Below are 7,718 nucleotides of genomic sequence, written 5' to 3'. Positions count from 1 at the left end.
CTTTACAGATGCCCTGGTTCCATCCTGGGAAGCCAAGTCTCGCCAACCCTAACCCTAATTTGAGTCTCAACCCTAATTTCCTCTTTGGACTGAAACATACCGCCGTCCACAGAGTGTACCAAATGTCAGTATGGAAGACATCTTGATGTCCCCCTCAGGCTGATTCACCCAGCTAGGCTTCACCAAGAACCCGTTTCTTACCTAGGAAGCCCAGTTTCCCCAACCCTAACCCTAACTTGGGTTTTGACCCTACTTTATTTTGGGAATGAAACATCCCCTCGTCCACGCGGTGTACAAAAAGACAGGAGGCAACCCATCCTGCAGGCCCACTTATCCTATTTCTACATGCTTGGCTTTTCCGAGGCCCTGGTTCACTGCAGGGAAGCCAAGTCTCCCGAACCCTAACCCTAACTTGAGTCTTAACCCTAATTTACTTGTGCAACTGTCACAAACCCCCATCCAAAGGTTGTACTAAAAGACGGCAGGCATACCATTCCTTTGGCCCTCTCAGTCTGTTTCACCATGCTTGGCTTCAGCAACACCCTGTTTCCATTCTGGGAAGCCAAGTCTCCTGACCCCTAACCCTAAGTTGGGTCTTAACCCTAATTTCCTCTTGGGACTGAAACATGTCCCTGTCCACAAGCTGTACTCATGGGCAGTATGTTATCCTCCAATGGCTCACTCAGTCTGTTTGACCAATCTAGGCTTTACCAAGACGCTGGTTCCTTCCTGGGAAGCCTAGTGTCCCCAACCCTAACCCTAATTTGCGTCTCAACCCTTATTTCCTGTTTAGACTGAAACATCACCCCGTCCTCACATTGTACTAAAAGACGGTCGGCACCCCTTTCTGATGACCTGCTCAGTTCGTTTCACCAAGCTAGTCTTCCCTAAGAACCTGGTTCCCTCCTCGGAAGCCAAGTCTCCCCAACCCTAACCCTAACTTGGGGTTTTACCCAAATTTTCTAGAGGAACTTTAACATCCCCCAGTCCACGCAGTGTACTAAAAGACAGGAGGGAACACATCCTGTTGGGCCACTCAATCTGTTTCAACATGCTTGGCTTTACAGACGCCCTGGTTCCAACCTGGGAAGCCAAGTCTCGCCAAACCTAACCCTAATTTGATTCTCAACCCTAATTTCCTCTTTGGACTGAAACATACCGCCGTCCACAGAGTGTACCAAATGTCAGTATGGAAGACATCTTGATGTCCCCCTCAGGCAGATTCACCAAGCTAGGCTTCACCAAGAACCCGTTTCTTACCTAGGAAGCCCAGTTACCCCAACCCTAACCCTAACTTGGGTTTTTACCCTACTTTATTTTGGGAATGAAACATCCCCTCGTCCACGCGGTGTACAAAAAGACAGGAGGCAACCCATCCTGCAGGCCCACTTATCCTATTTCTACATGCTTGGCTTTTCCGAGGCCCTGGTTCACTGCAGGGAAGCCAAGTCTCCCGAACCCTAACCCTAACTTGAGTCTTAACCCTAATTTACTTATGCAACTGTCACAAACCCCCATCCACAGGTTGTACTAAAAGAGGGCAGGCATACCGTTCCTTTGGCCCTCTCAGTCTGTTTCACCATGCTTGGCTTCAGCAACACCCTGTTTCCATTCTGGGAAGCCAAGTCTCCTGACCCCTAACCCTAAGTTGGGTCTTAACCCTAATTTCCTATTGGGACTGAAACTTGTCCCTGTCCACAAGATGTACTAACAGGCAGTTAGTTAACCACCAATGGCTCACTCAGTCTGTTTGACCAATCTAGGCTTTACCAAGATGCTGGTTCCTTCCTGGGAAGCCTAGTGTCCCCAACCCTAACCCTAATTTGAGTCTCAACCCTAATTTCCTGTTTAGATTGAAACATCGCCCCGTCCTCACGTTGTACTTATAGAGGGTCGGCACCCCTTTCTGATGACCTGCTCAGTTCGTTTCACCAAGCTAGTCTTCCCTAAGAACCTGGTTCCCTCCTCGGAAGCCAAGTCTCCCCAACCCTAACCCTAACTTGGGGTTTTACCCAAATTTTCTAGAGGAACTTTAACATCCCCCAGTCCACGCAGTGTACTAAAAGACAGGAGGGAACACATCCTGTTGGGCCACTCAATCTGTTTCAACATGCTTGGCTTTACAGACGCCCTGGTTCCATCCTGGGAAGCCAAGTCTCGCCAAACCTAACCCTAATTTGAGTCTCAACCCTAATTTCCTCTTTGGACTGAAACATACCGCCGTCCACAGAGTGTACCAAATGTCAGTATGGAAGACATCTTGATGTCCCCCTCAGGCAGATTCACCAAGCTAGGCTTCACCAAGAACCCGTTTCTTACCTAGGAAGCCCAGTTACCCCAACCCTAACCCTAACTTGGGTTTTTACCCTACTTTATTTTGGGAATGAAACATCCCCTCGTCCACGCGGTGTACTAAAAGACAGGAGGCAACCCATCCTGCAGGCCCACTTATCCTATTTCTACATGCTTGGCTTTTCCGAGGCCCTGGTTCACTGCAGGGAAGCCAAGTCTCCCGAACCCTAACCCTAACTTGAGTCTTAACCCTAATTTACTTGTGCAACTGTCACAAACCCCCATCCACAGGTTGTACTAAAAGACGGCAGGCATACCATTCCTTTGGCCTTCTCAGTCTGTTTCACCATGCTTGGCTTCAGCAACACCCTGTTTCCATTCTGGGAAGCCAAGTCTCCTGACCCCTAACCCTAAGTTGGGTCTTAACCCTAATTTCCTCTTGGGACTGAAACATGTCCCTGTCCACAAGCTGTACTAATGGGCAGTATGTTATCCTCCAATGGCTCACTCAGTCTGTTTGACCAATCTAGGCTTTACCAAGACGCTGGTTCCTTCCTGGGAAGCCTAGTGTCCCCAACCCTAACCCTAATTTGAGTCTCAACCCTTATTTCCTGTTTAGACTGAAACATCACCCCGTCCTCACATTGTACTAAAAGACGGTCGGCACCCCTTTCTGATGACCTGCTCAGTTCGTTTCACCAAGCTAGTCTTCCCTAAGAACCTGGTTCCCTCCTCGGAAGCCAAGTCTCCCCAACCCTAACCCTAACTTGGGGTTTTACCCAAATTTTCTAGAGGAACTTTAACATCCCCCAGTCCACGCAGTGTACTAAAAGACAGGAGGGAACACATCCTGTTGGGCCACTCAATCTGTTTCAACATGCTTGGCTTTACAGATGCCCTGGTTCCATCCTGGGAAGCCAAGTCTTGCCAACCCTAACCCTAATTTGAGTCTCAACCCTAATTTCCTCTTTGGACTGAAACATACCGCCGTCCACAGAGTGTACCAAATGTCAGTATGGAAGACATCTTGATGTCCCCCTCAGGCTGATTCACCAAGCTAGGCTTCACCAAGAACCCGTTTCTTACCTAGGAAGCCCAGTTTCCCCAACCCTAACCCTAACTTGGGTTTTGACCCTACTTTATTTTGGGAATGAAACATCCCCTCGTCCACGCGGTGTACAAAAAGACAGGAGGCAACCCATCCTGCAGGCCCACTTATCCTATTTCTACATGCTTGGCTTTTCCGAGGCCCTGGTTCACTGCAGGGAAGCCAAGTCTCCCGAACCCTAACCCTAACTTGAGTCTTAACCCTAATTTACTTGTGCAACTGTCACAAACCCCCATCCACAGGTTGTACTAAAAGACGGCAGGCATACCATTCCTTTGGCCTTCTCAGTCTGTTTCACCATGCTTGGCTTCAGCAACACCCTGTTTCCATTCTGGGAAGCCAAGTCTCCTGACCCCTAACCCTAAGTTGGGTCTTAACCCTAATTTCCTCTTGGGACTGAAACATGTCCCTGTCCACAAGCTGTACTAATGGGCAGTATGTTATCCTCCAATGGCTCACTCAGTCTGTTTGACCAATCTAGGCTTTTCCAAGACGCTGGTTCCTTCCTGGGAAGCCTAGTGTCCCCAACCCTAACCCTAATTTGAGTCTCAACCCTAATTTCCTGTTTAGACTGAAACATCGCCCCGTCCTCACGTTGTACTTATAGAGGGTCGGCACCCCTTTCTGATGACCTGCTCAGTTCGTTTCACCAAGCTAGTCTTCCCTAAGAAACTGGTTCCCTCCTCGGAAGCCAAGTCTCCCCAACCCTAACCCTAACTTGGGTTTTTACCCAAATTTTCTAGAGGAACTTTAACATCCCCCAGTTCACGCAGTGTACTAAAAGACAGGAGGGAACACATCCTGTTGGGCCACTCAATCTGTTTCAACATGCTTGGCTTTACAGACGCCCTGGTTCCATCCTGGGAAGCCAAGTCTCGCCAAACCTAACCCTAATTTGATTCTCAACCCTAATTTCCTCTTTGGACTGAAACATACCGCCGTCCACAGAGTGTACCAAATGTCAGTATGGAAGATATCTTGATGTCCCCCTCAGGCTGATTCACCAAGCTCGGGTTCACCAAGAACCGGTTTCTTACCTAGGAAGCCCAGTTACCCCAACCCTAACCCTAACTTGGGTTTTTACCCTACTTTATTTTGGGAATGAAACATCCCCTCGTCCACGCGGTGTACTAAAAGACAGGAGGCAACCCATCCTGCAGGCCCACTTATCCTATTTCTACATGCTTGGCTTTTCCGAGGCCCTGGTTCACTCCAGGGAAGCCAAGGCTCCCGAACCCTAACCCTAACTTGAGTCTTAACCCTAATTTACTTGTGCAACTGTCACAAACCCCCATCCACAGGTTGTACTAAAAGACGGCAGGCATACCGTTCCTTTGGCCCTCTCAGTCTGTTTCACCATGTTTGGCTTCAGCAACACCCTGTTTCCATTCTGGGAAGCCAAGTCTCCTGACCCCTAACCCTAAGTTGGGTCTTAACCCTAATTTCCTATTGGGACTGAAACTTGTCCCTGTCCACAAGATGTACTAACAGGCAGTTAGTTAACCACCAATGGCTCACTCAGTCTGTTTGACCAATCTAGGCTTTACCAAGATGCTGGTTCCTTCCTGGGAAGCCTAGTGTCCCCAACCCTAACCCTAATTTGAGTCTCAACCCTAATTTCCTGTTTAGATTGAAACATCGCCCCGTCCTCACGTTGTACTTATACAGGGTCGGCACCCCTTTCTGATGACCTGCTCAGTTCGTTTCACCAAGCTAGTCTTCCCTAAGAACCTGGTTCCCTCCTCGGAAGCCAAGTCTCCCCAACCCTAACCCTAACTTGGGGTTTTACCCAAATTTTCTAGAGGAACTTTAACATCCCCCAGTCCACGCAGTGTACTAAAAGACAGGAGGGAACACATCCTGTTGGGCCACTCTATCTGTTTCAACATGCTTGGCTTTACAGATGCCCTGGTTCCATCCTGGGAAGCCAAGTCTCGCCAACCCTAACCCTAATTTGAGTCTCAACCCTAATTTCCTCTTTGGACTGAAACATACCGCCGTCCACAGAGTGTACCAAATGTCAGTATGGAAGACATCTTGATGTCCCCCTCAGGCAGATTCACCCAGCTAGGCTTCACCAAGAACCCGTTTCTTACCTAGGAAGCCCAGTTTCCCCAACCCTAACCCTAACTTGGGTTTTGACCCTACTTTATTTTGGGAATGAAACATCCCCTCGTCCACGCGGTGTACAAAAAGACAGGAGGCAACCCATCCTGCAGGCCCACTTATCCTATTTCTACATGCTTGGCTTTTCCGAGGCCCTGGTTCACTGCAGGGAAGCCAAGTCTCCCGAACCCTAACCCTAACTTGAGTCTTAACCCTAATTTACTTGTGCAACTGTCACAAACCCCCATCCACAGGTTGTACTAAAAGACGGCAGGCATACCATTCCTTTGGCCCTCTCAGTCTGTTTCACCATGCTTGGCTTCAGCAACACCCTGTTTCCATTCTGGGAAGCCAAGTCTCCTGACCCCTAACCCTAAGTTGGGTCTTAACCCTAATTTCCTCTTGGGACTGAAACATGTCCCTGTCCACAAGCTGTACTCATGGGCAGTATGTTATCCTCCAATGGCTCACTCAGTCTGTTTGACCAATCTAGGCTTTACCAAGACGCTGGTTCCTTCCTGGGAAGCCTAGTGTCCCCAACCCTAACCCTAATTTGAGTCTCAACCCTTATTTCCTGTTTAGACTGAAACATCACCCCGTCCTCACATTGTACTAAAAGACGGTCGGCACCCCTTTCTGATGACCTGCTCAGTTCGTTTCACCAAGCTAGTCTTCCCTAAGAACCTGGTTCCCTCCTCGGAAGCCAAGTCTCCCCAACCCTAACCCTAACTTGGGGTTTTACCCAAATTTTCTAGAGGAACTTTAACATCCCCCAGTCCACGCAGTGTACTAAAAGACAGGAGGGAACACATCCTGTTGGGCCACTCTATCTGTTTCAACATGCTTGGCTTTTCAGATGCCCTGGTTCCATCCTGGGAAGCCAAGTCTCGCCAACCCTAACCCTAATTTGAGTCTCAACCCTAATTTCCTCTTTGGACTGAAACATACCGCCGTCCACAGAGTGTACCAAATGTCAGTATGGAAGACATCTTGATGTCCCCCTCAGGCTGATTCACCCAGCTAGGCTTCACCAAGAACCCGTTTCTTACCTAGGAAGCCAAGTTTCCCCAACCCTAACCCTAACTTGGGTTTTTACCCTACTTTATTTTGGGAATGAAACATCCCCTCGTCCACGCGGTGTACAAAAAGACAGGAGGCAACCCATCCTGCAGGCCCACTTATCCTATTTCTACATGCTTGGCTTTTCCGAGGCCCTGGTTCACTGCAGGGAAGCCAAGTCTCCCGAACCCTAACCCTAACTTGAGTCTTAACCCTAATTTACTTGTGCAACTGTCACAAACCCCCATCCACAGGTTGTACTAAAAGACGGCAGGCATACCATTCCTTTGGCCCTCTCAGTCTGTTTCACCATGCTTGGCTTCAGCAACACCCTGTTTCCATTCTGGGAAGCCAAGTCTCCTGACCCCTAACCCTAAGTTGGGTCTTAACCCTAATTTCCTCTTGGAACTGAAACATGTCCCTGTCCACAAGCTGTACTCATGGGCAGTATGTTATCCTCCAATGGCTCACTCAGTCTGTTTGACCAATCTAGGCTTTACCAAGACGCTGGTTCCTTCCTGGGAAGCCTAGTGTCCCCAACCCTAACCCTAATTTGAGTCTCAACCCTAATTTCCTGTTTAGACTGAAACATCGCCCCGTCCTCACGTTGTACTTATACAGGGTCGGCACCCCTTTCTGATGACCTGCTCAGTTCGTTTCACCAAGCTAGTCTTCCCTAAGAACCTGGTTCCCTCCTCGGAAGCCAAGTCTCCCCAACCCTAACCCTAACTTGGGGTTTTACCCAAATTTTCTAGAGGAACTTTAACATCCCCCAGTCCACGCAGTGTACTAAAAGACAGGAGGGAACACATCCTGTTGGGCCACTCAATCTGTTTCAACATGCTTGGCTTTACAGACGCCCTGGTTCCAACCTGGGAAGCCAAGTCTCGCCAAACCTAACCCTAATTTGATTCTCAACCCTAATTTCCTCTTTGGACTGAAACATACCGCCGTCCACAGAGTGTACCAAATGTCAGTATGGAAGACATCTTGATGTCCCCCTCAGGCAGATTCACCAAGCTAGGCTTCACCAAGAACCCGTTTCTTACCTAGGAAGCCCAGTTACCCCAACCCTAACCCTAACTTGGGTTTTTACCCTACTTTATTTTGGGAATGAAACATCCCCTCGTCCACGCGGTGTACAAAAAGACAG

This window comes from Heloderma suspectum, chromosome 1 (assembly GCF_057233095.1).
Source record: "Heloderma suspectum isolate Gila_16-S chromosome 1, 16-S_ref, whole genome shotgun sequence".
Lineage (NCBI taxonomy): Eukaryota > Metazoa > Chordata > Lepidosauria > Squamata > Helodermatidae > Heloderma > Heloderma suspectum.
This window is presented reverse-complemented; position numbering follows the sequence as displayed.